The sequence below is a fragment of the Camelus bactrianus genome, chromosome 3 (assembly GCF_048773025.1).
Source record: "Camelus bactrianus isolate YW-2024 breed Bactrian camel chromosome 3, ASM4877302v1, whole genome shotgun sequence".
NCBI lineage: Eukaryota > Metazoa > Chordata > Mammalia > Artiodactyla > Camelidae > Camelus > Camelus bactrianus.
Genome location: NC_133541.1, coordinates 134,967,651 through 134,985,097, shown reverse-complemented (window position 1 = coordinate 134,985,097; position 17,447 = coordinate 134,967,651). Strand labels below are relative to the sequence as shown.

Genomic DNA, 17,447 nt, shown 5'->3' with positions numbered 1-17,447 from the left:
GGACTTAGTTTAGCCTGAAATGAGCAAAGGCAAGTACCCCCCATTTTACACAATCAATAGACGACTTTCACAATTTGATACCTTTTAAAAATATATGAACTGTAATGTTGTAGAATTTTACAAGAGGCAGTGACCTTCAGGACTGTCAGCAATGGAGGCAGAACAGTTGGAGGGACAGCAGGTGCTCGTGCTCAGTGGCTGAAGTCACACAACATCCACGGCCACCTCTGGTTAATCTTATAGAGTGGGTGCTGTCTGCAGGCTTTCAGGGCTGTGCCCCCTCCCCACCAAACATATATATTAGGAAAAGTTGTGAGCCTCAGTATGAGAAACAATAAAGAATTTGTAGGGGAAATTGAGTTTATTGTTTTTAAAAGAAAAATTAACATCCAGGTAGTTTAATTTCAGCTCCTAATAGACTGATGTGTTGACATTCACAAGGATGCGTAAACACCTGCAAGATCATGGGGCAGGACCGGAGACTCTGAAGCAGCAATCACCACACACAACTTCCACTGCTGTCCTTGATAGCCTTATAGAATTACTTGATTAAGAAAAGGCCATAGATTTTAAATATCATCATTTTGAGAAACCAGTACTTTTGAAATCTTATATACTAATGTAACTGAATTGGATAAAGAAATGTTAAATGTGTAATAAAGCATCCAAAGAGGTAATGATTACTGAAAACACCACAAATTGAAGAGGACAACAGCATAATGTGCATATATATTTTAATGATCTGGAAGAATCAGCTCAGCAGTCTATTCGAGACATCTAGAGATGATGTCAAAAGTGGGTGTCCTTGGATAGCTTTTTGTGAATGTTAGAGTGAAGTCAGGGTCAGGTACACAAAATTAGTTTAAAAACAAAAGGTGAACCAGATTTCTTTTCAAAAATCTATTGTGTCTTGTTAGAAATCATCAAATCCAGTGTCAAGGGAAGGAAAAAAAAAACCTAGTGACCACGTGACTGTTTCAGGAGCTGGTAGTAAAATGACAGTTGACAATTTTGTAAATTAGATATGATCTTGATGTCCAACTGACCCAAAGATTTTTAGTCCATGTGCCAATAATATATCAAGGAATAAATAGTGATATATGTTTTATCAGCTCTGTTATCCCCCCTTCAAGCCTGCATTTTGATTGGGAAACTAAGAACTTCTACTGCAGGGAGGGGGATTTTCAAAAATGGAGTGTCCCCCAACCGAGAAAATTAAGAAAATGTAGCCATACACTGTAGAGACACAGGGAGATCTGTTGAGCCAGATGACACTTGCTTTACTGTCAACTAGTGGAGGTGCAGCTTTTTGAAGACTTGGGTACCACGTTGCTGCCTTTCTCAAGGTATTGCCGACGGCTCTTGAGAAGCGATGAAGTGAGGCCAAGGAATTAGCCTCCGAATGCCCTTTGCCATGGATGTTGTCTCTATTCGCCACTTTTAAGCTTTAGCTTAGACAAGTTGCCGTGTCTTGCCAATTGAGCTAAATACACTAAGTACGTCTTGAAGCACACGACTCTTTCCTCCTCACTGCAGCAGAGGACCTCTGCATTGGAGCATCCTGAGATGTCATCAATTGTCATTTTTTATGTTCGGAATCAGTAAGGATGCTATGTCCACATGGATGAGGAGGGTAAGATTTCATTCTCTAAAGTGTCAATGATGGGTTGACCTTTTCACTTAAAGGGTCTCACATCAACAAATGCGTGTCTGTTCTGGACCAAGAAGAAACAAGTGTTTGAAAAAGAATAGCTTGAAAGGTCAGTGGGACATGTCAGGCATCTTCTTCATGTCCTCAAGTTCGGGTATCCAACATGGTTTTCCTATCCTGAGTGATACTGACAATTTGCCGTGCTCTGTGCCACATGTATACCAAAGGCTTTCCTAAATAAAATATCTAGAAATGGTAACATTCTTGATATGTGTTAAACCGGGGGATGTGAAGGATTTAAAATTAGTCCCTAATGTGCATTGATTTTTTTAAAGACATCAATTTTATAGAAACTTTTGAAGAATTAAAGTGACAGAAAATTACAAAGCACCTTTTCCTTCTGGTAAGAAAGGGTTCTGTATTCCTTTATTGATGAATCTAACATAGAATCAGTACTAATAATGTTTGTATTGTACTTAGTGTTTACAGAGTGATTCACAGATATTCTCCTATTTCATCTGTGCAATGACCTCTGGAAGATAAGATTTCCTAGTTATGCTTTTTAATGTCTATTTTTAACTCTGTCTAAAAGCAGATTGAGCCCCATTTGCTCAATTTAGAAGGCTGGACTGATATTGTGTCAGAACATTCCATGAGGCAGAGGAAAGGAAGAGACTGGGGTTCTACATGATGGAAGCTGCTCCTGAAATGATTTGACCAGCAGTCTTATCCATTTTTCCCAAGGCTGGAAACAAAACATAACCCAAGACAAGGAAAACAAGGATCCCATGTGACTCCAGCCTTGGCACGTAGAGTCACTGCTGTCTTTCTGTGCCTTGGAGAGGAGGATGCTTTGGGACTGTGTTCTACAAACTCTGTTTTGTTTATCTCCACAGTGTCTTGTTTTACTGGCATATGCTGTAACTTGATTTAAATTTCATAGCTTTAAAACAAAAATCAAGATCTCTTTATCATTTATTAACTATTTGGTAAAGAGTTTTTGGTGAATATTGAACTTTATTATTAGGTCTTACCATGGCAATGCACAACACCTAGTTCCCCAGATAACAGCAGTGGCTTAAACATGCTAAAATTGTATTTCCCTCTTACATAAAGAAGTCAAGCAATCGGTAGCCCAGGGCTGGTTTGCATGATGGCCCCTGGGTCAGAGAACAAGATGCCTGTTATCTTCAGCCCATCAACCTGATGGCCCAAAGTGGCTGCCTGAGGGTCAACCATCAGGTCCACATTCCAGGCAGCAGAGAGGAGGGAAGAAAGGTGCTTCAGTTCCCTTTTGGGATGGTTCTGTAAAGTCCCAGGTAGCTTTCCTGCTTTTATCTTGCTTTAGACAGAGGGCTGAGAGACAGCTTGCTATGAGGTAAGCTCAACTCAGGACCAGCCTTCTCCCTCGAGGGGAGGGGAGGGAGTGCGCGGGGAGGAACCGATCATCCTGCACATGGTGTAAGACACCACGATGAGCCGCCGGGGGCCTCTGCAGTCCGCCCATTGCTTTGGGCTGCACTGAGCGGTTGGTAACGATTGAGATTTTCACGTAGAGGTGCGTGTATGCTTGAACAATTGCTCGGTTCATTTAAACTAGTGGCTACCAGAGCACGTTGGAGAACACATTTGTTCTCACCTTCTAGCCAGTGACCCTCCCGCCAGGTTGCTGTCCTGCTGTTCATTTCCACGTTATTTTCCAAGACTTCCAGAGGAAATGTAAGCAGCCTGATGCTCAAATGCTTTTCTGTGTGATTCCCCCCTTGTTCTTTGAAGGAAAAACAAATTGCCTAGAGAAGAGTGGACAAAATTCCAACCCTCCATTTCTTTAAAGCTCTGAGATTTGGTGTTAGGAAATAGAAGAAAATTCCAGAAACACCGTTAAGAAACATTATTTCTTTCAAATGTGATTTTTAACAGCAAAGGACAATATAATTTATAGAACAACTTTTAAGACAATTGAATTGGCAGTAAGTTCACATAATGAAACTTCCAACAAGTCTTTATATTTCTCCTGGAAATTCCTTGGCTATTGGTGTAAATTATTAATAATTAATATCAGCTTTCTATTCTTTCTCTTCCTGTAGTTGTAGAGTTACATGAAAATAGCTTGTTGTGTCACTGAGAAAGCCTCCTGGTCAGCCTTCTAGTTAAACAGCTTGTGTGCGTTTCGGTGGCAGGTGTGCTAAATAGTAGTTTTCAGGCACTTGGGGGATGCCCATCACACCAGCACTGTGGGAGCCTATTTCTCACCCACGACCAGGTGAGACCCTCCTTTCCTCCACTGCCTCGCCCAGCCCCCCGCATTCTGGTTATTTCTCACCACCCAATTTCATCAGATTCAGCCCTGCACAAGCAGAACAAGTCTTGGTTTCTCAAAGACCAGGATCTTAGTTCTAGGTTTTCTGTTAAAGGACAGTGTATAAAATCAGGCAAATTTATGTGTCTATTGAGGCCTCGGGATCTCTGCAATTAAAACAAGAAGTTGAGTTACAATACTATTCTTTTCCACTTCTGAATTTCTATAACTCCACACAATAGCTTTTTTATTAATTAGCTAAAAATTTTTCCAGAATATATTTTCCTAAGATTCACAAATATCTGTTACTTTATATTTAAAGATGCTATATTTAAAAAATGGAATAATTATTTACTTTTAAAAAGTAATTTAAGTCAAGAAATGTTTGATACTGAAAGTTTACTATGAGTCCAAGTATGTAAGCTTAATTTTTGTGGTACTGTCGTTAAAACACACAACGTGAGAGTTGTGGGTTAAGTTTTATCTGGGGCAAAATGAGGACCAGAGCCCAGGTGTCAGCATCTCAGAGAGCTCGGAGGAACTGCTCTGAATTTGAGGGGGAGTTCAGCATTATATGAGATTTCATTGAATGCTGACGTGCAGTCAAGTATACGTTAAGTCAGAGGCTGCTGCTATTCGAGGAACAGGTGTCTCTGTTAATGATTTTAGTGCTTTTCTAGATAGGAGGAGATGCAAGAATTTGGGCTCATAAAATTTCCTGAAAATGTCTAACTATCTGAAAGATTTTCTGCCCATTTTCCCAGAGCACAGAGCGCCCCATTCCTGATCTCCACCCTGAACTACTTTCAGAGGGTGTTCAAGGTCAGCAGCTGCAGCGGCTCATGACTTAATCAAATCAGAGGCAGATGACAAGTGCCAATTTTTAGTTGACAATATGTATATATTGTAGGAAAAAATGTTACTTTCCAACCCTACCCCTGTTTTACTTTTAGTTAGAGGTCAACTGATAACTGTTAGATGACTTAAGTCAGATGAGGGGTGAAGGAGTCGTCTCGTGAGCCGGCCAGTGCTCTATGTCAGCCTCCTTGATCACATTCAATTTTCTTTCTGTTCAAACAGCATGCATCTGATTTTATGAAGTTTGGAGACTGTCCTGAGCACATGGGGTCTGGAAGTGGCCCTGTTCCTGTGGTCTTTGTTTATTCTGTGAATTATGGTGTGAATCTTTATGTGCCCAAGCTTCATCATAATTTCAAACTTAAAGGATTTAAATATGGGAGATGGATGCCAAGTTCTGGGAATAGATTTTCAGGATAACAGCCAGGATTGGTAAAAAGTAGGGAGAATGGATACAGCCTTTAAAAAAGAAAAGTTATTTTACAATTTCTGGCAGATAAATTAAAGTCCTTGTTGGGATTCTATCAGGAATGTTTAATTGGGAGACCTACCTCCCATTTTCATGAAATAAAATAATTTTATTATTTGTTTAGTGCCTACTGTCTAACAAATAAGTATCCCCTTTGCATATATTTTTATCATTTAATCTCTACAAAGATTCCCTGGAGAACACACGTGTCACAGGTGAGGGAACCAAGATCATCCAGGGTAAGTGGCTGGAAGGCAGATGGGTTGCAGGGCTTACCCTCCTTCAGGCTGAGACAGAGACACCAAGGTTTATTGACAAGCGTGTAGCTGAAGTGGTTTATTTAATACTTTGCTTCCTTGATGAATTGGATCTCTTGAAATTGTTTATGTCTGTCTTATCTTCCCCTCTCTCCTCTGCCTCAGGACTTCTCCTCGTAAGTAGTATGAATTCAGCCTGAGCTGATTCAGGAAAATCAGAAAATAAAAATTTAGCCCACACAAATGACTTCTTAGTCCTTGTAATTCAGTACTTCCTAAAATTCTCAGAAACGCAAGGAAGGTGTGTTACCTCGGGGACTGAGTGCATTTGAAGTGTGAGAAATGTTAAGTGTGATCTGGTAAAGGCGCAGGCTCTATAGACAAAGATCCGGGTTTGGAACCTGGTTCCATCAAGTACTGGAAACATGACCACCTACAGCCTCAGTTTCTTCATGTGTTAAATGGGCTGATGGAGCTCACCTCCAAGTGGTCAGGTCAAAATGAGATGGTACGAGTGACTCTCAGGCAGAATGCTTGGCAAAGTGCTAGTTGCTTTTGCTGGTTTATAATGTCCTCTTAGGTAATTCCGTTGTCCATTGGCTTGAGAATACCTCCTCATTTGATTTAAGAAAAATAGCATGCCTTAAGAATTTTAAAAATAAGGAATGAAGATTTACTGATTAATGCTGGGTGTATTTTTATAGGTCATTTATTTAAAAAAAAAGTAGGAGTTCTCTAAAGAGAATTTATTCAGTGTGCCTAGAATATGATTCAGTTAAAAATGGTTTTCCTTTAAATACTTTTCAGAAATTTTCTGTGATATTTTTCTTGAAAAGTACTTGAAGATTTCTGAGGAGGTTTTACATTTAGAAAAGTTTATTCTTGTAACAATTGACACATTAAATAAATGATTCATATCCCTGGACAGCATAAAGCACTGGCTTTTTTTTTTTTAATATATATAATTTTGGTGGTTAGTTCTATGACATTTTATTGGGTAGAACTATCTCCCATTTCCATTTTACAGGCAGAGAAGATGAGTCATACGATACTCACTATACAAGAGAAGCAGAGGCTGATTAATTTGGGCAGAAGTGTAAAAGGGTGTGGAGAAAAAAATCGTTGACTCGCAAACTGGACGCATTCTGTGGTGCTGTGCAGCTGAAACGGATTTGATTTTGCTTCTGGGTTGTCCTAGGTTTTGGCACATGTGCCTGGAAATGTCTCTCGGGCAAAGATGCTTATTTAAGAAGGTTGTCATTGTAAATGTTCTTAAGAGTATTAAACAAATTCCACAGCAAATAAATGAACATGTTTGGAAGGTTTTCCACCCTAATGTAATTTCCAGAAAACAGACATGATTCACTTGCTAAACCAAACACACAGGTACAATAATGAGCCTGGCTCACATGACTGGACAGCACGGAGGGAGCCTCATCTATTGGCCTGGGTTATGCTGCAGTAACTGCACCTGAAATTTTAATTAGAATTTATTTACAGCGAGTGCTGCTTCCGTGTTTTTCTCCCCAAAGTAAGGAAGCGCCCTCAATGCCTGGCCATTAGTCTGCAGAGCCCCGCGGCTCACACACTCCCCTGCTCATCAGGAGGCTGATGGAGCCAGTTTGCTTAGACACACTTAGCTACACTCGCAGCGGGGATCATCAGTCTCTTCTGTGTGTTGATCTCCACGTGCAGGGGAGAAAATCGACTTTTGCTGCCGACAAACGCTAATTGACTACCAGTTGTTTCAGAGGGACTGTGATGTTGAAAACTGGTGTCCCATTCATTTTTATATGTTGGATGCTGACAAATTTCACGGCAACACCTTCACGGTAAGTACACCCACCAGGGAGGGTGTCGGAGTTTGAATCTGTGTGTTTTAGTATTCAGATCCTGGCACTGGTCAGTTTACAGTGTTCTCGCTGGGTTTGGGAGACTGTTTCTGGAGCGATTTCTTTGGCTTCCAATAAATTTGCAAAGCCGTCTCCTTCAGTCGATTTCTGATGAGTTGAGTTGGGAGGGGCATGTGAAATTGGGGCGGGCAGAGAGGTGCAATGAAAACTAGCCACCATCTGATTACCTTTCATTTTTTGTGGGCCAAAAATGCTTGTCTTCTTTTCTTTTCTCCTCCATTCATCCCTTCAGGTCAGGGAGTCGTCTTCAAGAATTTCTTCCTAAAATGTAAAGTAATGATGAAGGCAGTGTGTTTCTGTGGTTGATTTCATTTGATTTGCTTTCATTGTTAAAGATTTTCTGGTGAGGTTCTTATAGCTCTTAAAAGCTGGAAGAGCAGCAATACCAAGGAGAGAAAGTCAGAGAAATGAGTCAGCGGCCCCTGTGAGGTCTGGGGGACGAGGGCAGGAGGTGGGGCGGAGGCAGCACCGTGGCCTAACCTGCAGCCCTGAGGGCAACGTGCGCATGTAAAGCCAGCGTCTCTTGTCACCATGTGTTCTAACAGGACTCCCACTAAAGGAATGCGAGGAGATTTGGGGAGGCCTTAACTTTTACCCTCTTGCCAAACATCTTTAATGCTGACTGTATTTATTCAAGATGACACAGAGATCACCTGCAGAGTGTGAGGAAGCGGTGCTTGCTTCCTGTCTTGCCCGCCCCAGGCTCACTCATCAGACACCTGATTCTTGCAGGCACTGCAGTGCCCGTGGGGGGAGCTCTGCTCCTCGGGGAGCTGGGCACGGCAGTGCGCACATTGAAGCCGGCCGCACCATCGCTGATCCCACTCCAAATGGTGAGATGAGCCCTTTGTGTAAGTAGTAGAGGTGGGATCCAGAGTCTTCCTGTGTTTGAGTTTTGCAGTAAAGCCAACTTGGAGGAAAGAAAGAAAATGCCTACTGTTCCATGACTGTGTCCTAAGGGTTTAAAGCTCACTGTGGAGCACACGTGAGATCTCATTCAGTAAATACTCTGGGGTCTTGATTCTGACTTGTCTTGAATTTGGCATTCTCATGTTATTTCTCTTAAAATATGTCTAAGCAATCATTTTTGTTTGATGGTTATGTGTGCATAAGGGTCCTGAAGAAACTGTTGTGGATGGAAGTGTGGGTACCAGAAGGGCTGGTGGCCCTGGGGGCTGCCCGAGCTCCACACCATTTGTTACCAGCAGTCTTTCAGATTGCATCTTATTCCAGAGCTCATCGGGGCTCCCATCTCTCACTACGTGACTTTAGAGAATATTTGTTCAGAGGGGAGGGGACGGGGTGCTTCCAAGTTTGGGTTCTGGGGTTCCCTGTCTAAAGGTGGCACTGGAACAAATCATTTATTCATGGAGTAATGAAGCCCCCCAGTCTCGTGGCTAATTGGGACTCCCAGTCCTTCTTCATTTTAGGAGCTGGAGGGCTTGTGTTAGGCCCCCAAACCTGTTTTTTGGTGAGCTTTCAGTCCTATAACTCCACCTGGGTTGTCCCGTTTCAGTCACATGACTTTGATTTTTGCAGGTAGGTGTGAATCCTGGATAGTGCCTGGGACTTCCTGGTTTCCCCTACAGTAGGGACACTGAAGAAAGTTCACCCCATAAGGTGTGTTCGGGGGCCTCGAGGACAAGTAGGGACCCACAGACAGATGTCTGGATGGGTGGCGATCAGGCCCAAGTCTTGGGAGAACAGAGATTCCATTACTGTTTTAACAGTGAAATTGAAGGAGTAATTCTGGAAGGTCTGATGCAACTGAGATTTAAATTATTATATGGTTTTTATTGTTAGCAGGAGTGGTTTTTAATCCTTAGACCCAGTCCCCCCTATTGACAATAAATATTTTGTAACCTTTCTTTTCTGGTGCCCGGAAGTGAACGTCATAGAAAATGTAACCTAACTATAAATATGATAAACAAATAGACAGGTAGATGGAAAGATGTTTTGCCTAAATTCTTATATTATGGGGTATTTTATATTCTATGCTAATTAGTGACCACTCAGGACAAAAGGCACATACAAAGGGAGTCACTTCTAATAAACTATTTTTCCAACCCTTACCTAACTGGGAAACAAGTGGCTTCAGAATGTTAGAGCACCTCCCAATTCCCTGGGGAAATCTCCTTGTCAGAGTTACACTTGCTTATGGTGTCCTGTGCCAAGTGCAAGCAGATGCGGTTCGGAAGCTGCCCGGAGGCTGACTCCGGGGATTCCTTCTCCGTCGCAGCTGTGAGGGAGCCTGTCTTTCCTGACCACAACCAAAGAGGCGATTTTGAATCTCTTAAAACTGCCATACCAGTGTATATCACAACCCTCACAAGATACGTTGAATAAAGTAGAAAACTTTAAGTGTCTCCTTTAGGATAGAAATAGGGTATAAAAGAAATAAATTAAAAAATTCTAGTGCCCGAATAAGTGCTACATTACACTGGCTGCATTATATGGTTAGAAAACTTCATTACCGGTTTACATACCACATCTTGTATTTAGATTTTATTTATCTTTTTTTCCCTAAAGAAAAAACAATCATTTGATGAGTTCTTGTGTCAGAGGTGATGAGCAGAGAGCAAGTGTAAAACCGGGAACCGTGGTGCTGGTTAGTCTAAGACCATCTCCGTCACTGCGCAGATCATCTTTACTCATTTTACTGCACTTTTTGGAATCACCTTCTCACTTGGAAAAACTCCCGTGTCAGTTGGATTTGCTAGTAAAACAATTCTTTTTCTTACCTAGAACATCAGTGATGTTTTCAAGATGATAAAAAAAATTTGCCCATGGCATTTAAACAGTTGCTTGTTCTCGTAACTCATGGCTCACGGTCTCGTATTTGTCACAATTGGAACTGTGTTTTCTTTGTGCAAATTCTCATTGCTTTGGTGACGCAGGGACACTTGTCCTTACTGGATGGAATATGATAGTAGTTTTTTGCATTCTCTCCCTAAATCTGGAGTCCTGTGTTATGTTTCCTGTTAACTTAAAAAATAGGAATATTGTTATTTACCTAAATATCTAACCTCACACCAGTGGTGCATATCAAATTGGTCCAAATAAGAATTCCAATATTAAATGAAACAGTAATTTCACAACCCACTTTTCCAAAAATTTGGATTGATGGTTCAATTATACCAGGGACATTAGCTGTTTTAATTGAATCAATCATTGCTTTCTTCAATAAAATTTTCCATTCCATCTGCTCTTTTGGTTTATTGTTCTTCAGTGTTTCATTTGCTTTCTTTCCCAAAAATATATGATTTTGGCTTTTGTCATTGAAAACCCTTACTGGTTTTGCTACCTCATGCTGGAGAGGAAGGCTTGTGACTGTTTTATAGTCACTGGTTTCATGGTTGTATGAGTGCTTAATGCCACGTTGCAGGGGTGTGGAGACCTAATGAATTGTGTACATAAAAGGCTTAGTCTACACTGAGTGCAGGGTTAGTGTTCACAGCCCATGTCATCAGTATCATAATTAATCCATTACAATCATCCTCTATTAATCAGTGTTTTCCTTCTAACGTCTCCAGGAGAGGAAATGTAGTAGTCTAAATGCAAATCTTTGCCAAACTTTCAGTCAATTCAAAACCTTTAAAGCTTTGCTGTCAATAGGACTGTGTGCCTTCTATCCCTAATTCTGCTCCTCCTGACCCAGGACGCGGTCTCCACAGCTGATGATCCATGAGACACTGGATTCTTGGTCCCATGGCTCTGTGTGTTCTGGGACTTCTGGGGACTTCAGCACTGTTTTAGGGGCTTTGGGTCCCACCTCTTCATAGCATTGCTGAGATGAGATCTGTGGGTTCACCCTCATTCTTGACTGTATGGTGCATTTTTTCTAGAACCAACACACGCCACCGTGGCAGCACTACTTTGAACACGTGCTGGGGCAGCGTGTGCTTGTCAGTTCTTGGGTTTAAATTTTCTGTTCTAATTTCTATAATGGGGTATATTGACAGATACACTCCATTTAAACAGAAGCTCTGTGGGGTATTCAGCAACTTCTAAGAACATAAATATTCCTGAAGCAGCTAATCTTCCTCCCAACAAGTGAGGAGCAAGCCGGCAAGTCCTGGGGGCCTGTGGCTGCCAAGCTGTGCAGCCCAGGCTGCTCACCGAGGAACAAGGAGAAAATCTTAAAAACCTACTTCCATGCTGTCTTTCACAGAATCTCAGAAATGAACGTTTTAATATCTAAAGAGGGGTGTTTTTTTAAAATAAATTTTTTATTTTTTTCCTTTTTCAGTTTTATCAGGTTGAATTTTTACAGTTCAACTTCACATACACATATTGCATGTAAATACATGTATAGAGCATACTGCATTTTTTAGTTTACATATATGTACTAATTATTGTTTCATAAGAACAGATTAGAGCTTTAGATTTTTAAAATTAGTTACCAGAGGAATAAGGACATCTACAAAAGAATAAACAGAATATGGTAATCCAATCACAAAGGACGGTCAGATGTGCTTGCATATATTCAAGAAATCAAAACAATATTTAGTTCATTTGTGGTCTTATTATTATTGCTATTAATTTTAGATTCCCCATAAATGAAGTCATATGGCATTTTTCTTTCTCTTTCCACCCCACTTCACTTAGAATGACAGTATTCAGGTCCATCCATGTTGCTGCAAATGGCATCTTTTATGGCTGAGTAGTATTCCATTGTATATATGTATCACCTCGTCTTTATCCAGTCATGTGCTGATGGACATTTGTGTTGTTTACATGTTCCTTGTTCTATGTCCCTTCTGGCAACAATTACGGATTTTAAATATTTTCCACCTTAAAATCCTTCCTGAAGGAGATGTGGTAACTGGAATCAAAAACAGTTACAGCACAGGGTTGTTTGTGATGGCCTTGGGGGCTTGGTAGAAAGGTTGGCAGAAAGGATTTCAGATTCTGATCAAATGAGTCCTCCTCTTGTAGCCCTGCTGACCGCCTCTCTCACGGCCTGCCCTACAAGTCTGACCAGTCCCTTCTGTGAATCCTACTGTATTGTGCACAAATTTTGTCCAATTGGTGTCATCCAGTATGGACCTTAAGTGAGGCACCCAAGCTCCTGTGTTGGTTTCTTCCATCAGCCCTTACTTCCTTGGGAGCCAGGACTGTCTCATTGCCCCAAGGATCCCTAATGCCTAGTGAGATGCATGATAAAGCTGGTACTTAATGAGCACATGGGTCAAATGGAAAAACCTGATGAATAAAAGGCCCTCATTTTTCAGACATGCCTACTTGAGCACATAGGGTAAAATGACATGTCTTCTTGGATTTGCTGTCAAATACTTCAACAAAGGACAAATAAAAGAACAAAGGTCTGAATAAAGGAAATATGGAAAAGTTTGTGAATTCCTTAATCTGGGTGATTGGCTTATTGTACTATACTTACTCATGTATACTTAAGTTAGTTTATAATTTTACTGTCATTAGCTGAATAGCAAGTATTAATGCGTATTAATTGAAATCCTTAGAACTGAACAAACTTACCCCACACAAAATCCTTAATATCCTAGTAGTTTGTCTTTCAGAAATCTTTTCCCACAAAGACAGGAAAAAAGGGAAAGGCAGATCCGTGCAGTATTTCCACGTTGTCAAAAGACCAAAGGCCGATACAAAAGAAGAGATTGTAAAAAAGATAAAGAGGCTGAAATCAATGTCCTGAAAACCTAGCTAACAATCCTAAATGGCCCAACTTAACTAACCTCAGCACTGCTGCATCAAGAATGGGGCAAATAGCACCTAGTGGATTTTTTTTTAATAAATAAATAATAATCCAGTTCCTACCACAGGCAATTATGATAAGACTGAGTATAATTTCTAACACCAACCAGTGTACAAATCATAATTTCTACTTGATTCAAACTGCTTCTTCTATAAAATTTGAATCTTTTTATTCTTAAGACAGATTTGTGGCCTATGACCTAGTGATAAAATTTTCAACTGGCTTGTATTAAAAAAGGTTCACCATAGTGAGAGTTTATTACATCAAGTATTCCTTTTTGGGAAACCCATGTGCCTTGTCATTCTCTTTCATAAGATTTCCTGTGGAAAATTCAATCCTTCATTCAGGAAAAGGCTGAGCAATATATCTCATGGGAAAACCTTCATAAACTGCAACACAAGAAAATGAAAATGACAGTGAGCAGCCCGTGAAGCCGGCAGACACACAGCGCATGGCTGTGTTCCCGCCTCGAATTTCTTTAACCAGCAGGGAAAATGTGCATTTCAAGAAATAGACATAAACAATTTTCAGGACCTGAGCACACAATTTCCCTTTCAGGGTTTAGTGGGCTTCCATTTAATTCTATGAGAAATGTTTAAAACAACAGAACAACAGCTGAGATAGGGTTTAAAGTAACTTTTATGTCTTAGTGAAAATAAAGCCAACTGATAGTTATCATTTTTACTTTATTTGATCTCACTCTCTTACTTTACCTCCCCAACCTCCTCCAGAAAATGATTGTGAACATCCCCTCCTGTGTCAGAACGCTAAGTAGAAAGTACCAATCAAATGGAGGTGGGCTTTGTTGTTTTATTTTTCAAAACAAACAAGTTTAATTCATGTGATTTAATAATTTACATCAGAAACAAAGTCTACTCAATAAATGGTAGCCAACACATGTCATCATAGCTGCTCATCAGGTTTGGCCACACGTTACACACTTTTACATTGACATGTGCCATGTGCTGTCATGGGAAATGGTGAGTGGGGACAGGGCCTCTGCTCTCACAGGGCACACAGCCTGGTGGGGAGGTGGTGTTCAATCATTGCCCTTTTTTTTAATATAATTACAAATTATGGGAAATGCTATTTAAAAAGAACAAAATGAGTCAATGAAAGTGAAAAATACAAGGACAGTATTTAGGCTGAGGGAAGACAGGGAACCTCTTTGAAGAGCTGACACTCCACTGAGACCCAAAGGACAACTCCGGTGCTGCAGGTGAAGGGCAGGGACACATTGATAAAGGGCTGATATCCAGAATATACCAAAATCTCTTTAAACTCAACAAGAAGGATGAACAACCTGATTAAAAAATGAGCAAAATTCCTGACACAGATCTCATCAAAGAAAAAATCTAGATGCCAAAGAAGTCTATGGAAAGATGCTCCACAGCATCTGTCATCAAGGGGATGCAGACTGAAACAGCGAGGTTCCACTGCACACCTGTCAGAACTGCCAAAACGCAGAACACTGACAGCACCGAATGCTGGTGAGGATATGGAGCGTAAGGAATTCTCATGCATTGCTGGTGGGAATGTAAAATGGCCCAGATACTTTGGAAGACGGTCTGGCAATTTTTTACAAAACTAAACGTACTCCTAACACATGATCCGGCAACTGTGCTCCTTGGTGTTTACTCGACGAAATGGAAACTTATGTCCACACACAAAACTGCATACAGATGTTAATAGCAGCTTTATTCATAATCACCAGAACTCAGAAGCAACTAAGCTGTTCTTCAGTAGGTGAATGGATTAACTGTGGTCCAGCCAGAAAATGGACTATTTTTTGGTGCTAAAATGAAATGAGTTATCAAGGCATGGAAAGACATGGAGGAACCTTAAATGCATATTACTAAATGAAAGAAGCCAATCTGGGAAGGTTCCGCAACTGTCTGATTCCAACTGTATGGTGTTCTGGGAAAGGGAAAACCACAGAGACTAAAAGATCAGTGGCTGTCAGAGGCTAGAGGGGAAGGAGCAATGAATGAGGTGCAGCACGGAGCATTTTAAGGTCACTAAGACAGACTACTCTGTATGATGCTGTGACGGTGGATACATGTCATTGCACATATGTCCAAACCCACAGAGTGCACACCACCAAGTGTAAATCCTAGTGTTAAGTCTGGGCTCTGGGTGATGATGACGTGTCAGTGCAGGTTCACCCATTGTCGCAAATGCATGCTCTGGTGCAGGCGTCAATAGTGAGGAGGCTGTGGGGACAAACTGCAGTTCATACACTGAATCCAGTCCCAGACACCGCTGTTAATAAAGCTCTGTGGGTGTGTGGAATGTCCGGATGCTCTGGCGTCTGAACAGCAGAGCTGAGCAGCTGCACCAGAGATCAGGAGGTTTGCAGACCCTGAAATATTTACTCCCAAGCTCTTGACAGAAAAAGTCTGCTGAGCCCTATTCTAAACGAATCAGAATTCACCCTGATGAGACAGGACAGCAGGGCCCAAACCAGGCATGGTTAATGGGACTGAAGCAATGTTTTAGTTCCAACACCTTTGCTGAAGTCCTGCAGATCCAGCGACAGACTGTAGCCAGGAAGCGTCTGCAGAAGGAGTCGGTAGAAGACCTTCCCACCAGGCTCCGGGATGCCGGGGGCCGCGCGCTGCACGGGGGCCACCCGCTTGAAGAAGGCGGACTTGCGGTGGAAGCCGATCAACTCATAGAGCTCGGAGAGGATGCTGCACTGCTGAATTCTCTCCTAGGAATGCTGAAGCACAGGGAGAAAAGCAACAAGCATCTGAACGAAACATGTAATGGAAAAAAGACCCGTAAAAAATTTTCCCTTAAAACAGAGACCGAACGACACAGGAAGGAAGAGGAAGGCTGACTTCATGCACTGATGGGACCGGATGCAGAAATGCAGGGAAGCAGCGCTGTGCGGATGCTCCAGACCCCCTCTGGGCCCACCTTTCCACGTTCCGCCTCTCCTTTTACTAGAAAGTTCCGTATTCCCTGAAACAGAGGAATCTGCTACCTAAACATGGGACACAGAGAAGGGAAAGAGGAAAAGGACGGGAAAGTAAAGGAACAACAGTTCATCTACACCCTAGGGTTTGGGCGGGACTTTCACCAAACACACAACCTCTCAAAGCACAGAGCACACAGTGAGAGGCTGACAGAGTGACTGCGACTTCTGCTCCTTAAACACAAGCAACCTGCCAGCACACGCTGTGCCCGTTACTGAATCATTACAATCATTTCAGAAACTATTACTACCCCAGCTCACAGGCAAGGAAATCTGAATCTCGGGGAGGATTTTTTATCATCCTGGACAAATTCCCATGGCCCAGAAGTGTCAGAGCCTCCGGCAGACCCTGGACTAAAATGCTCCTCATCACCACGGGCCCTGAGCCTCAGGCTGAGGCCACGTTAGGTCTGCACCGGCCCAGAGCACGAGTCTGTGGGACAGGGAGTGGTCCCATTTGAAGTGCCAGGCCAAGGCCCTCAGGAACATATGTAATGAAACCAAATACCCAAACTCATTTCCAAGCACTTCCCTGTCCGGTAGGACTGCTCAGCACATCTGGCTTATCACCTGTGCACAGGCTGTGCAAGGGGCCCAGACAGTGACGTGACGTCCCCATGGAAGTGGCTCAGAGACCGCTTCATCACAGGACAGACTCTCCCGGCTTCCAACGTTAACTCTCCATTCCATTTCCAACTGGAAAGTAAGTTTAGACTTGTTTTCCTCTCCAGAAACAAAGACAGTGGTAACATCAGCGGGAAACTCAAGACTGAGGAAGAGTCTCCTGGACATTTGGAAGGATAGGCTGGGGAGGGAACAGAGGTAGGGATCAGAAAGACCCGTGTTCCAGTCCAAAGTCTGCACATCACTCGCTTTGACAGTTTCCTTATTAATACAGGTGATAAAATCTAATTATGATTGTTTTGAAAACTAAAAGAAATAACGTATGCCACTAGCATAGGTGTAAAATCCTCCATGAGTGTTCCAGAAATGGACGTGACCATGGTTAGGTACTGTCTGCCAAGTCTTGTGTGCTAAGCTCACATCAGCCAGCCAGAGATGTGCCAGAGAATGCCTCAACAGCCAGCAGCCTTCTCCAACTTGGAAACTCACAGTGTCCGAAGAACAGGCAGTGGTGGATGCTTTGGGACACTGTGGAGGTAGCACTCCAGTGATGACTTTAAAAAGCTGGGGAGAATTTAGGGGACCATACAGTTCAAATACAGTAAACTCATTCCATGTCTACAAATATTCATCTGTAGCCATGGTGATTCAGAGAGGAAATACAT

At 42.0% G+C, this 17,447-nt stretch overlaps 1 long non-coding RNA gene across 4 annotated transcripts in view; it reads right to left on the bottom strand.

Annotated features, from left to right (window-relative positions):
* Positions 1 to 15,021: 15,021 nt before the first annotated feature.
* LOC141577151 (uncharacterized) overlaps positions 15,022 to 17,447 on the bottom strand; it is a 55,706-nt gene continuing 53,280 nt past the window's right edge. For 3 of the 4 annotated variants that reach the window (XR_012505786.1, XR_012505787.1, XR_012505788.1), the window contains exon 7: positions 15,022 to 15,900. This is a non-coding gene — a long non-coding RNA (uncharacterized LOC141577151). Of the gene's footprint in view, positions 15,901 to 16,728; positions 16,964 to 17,447 lie in introns of all 4 variants that reach the window. The other variant, XR_012505789.1, reaches the window with a different exon arrangement.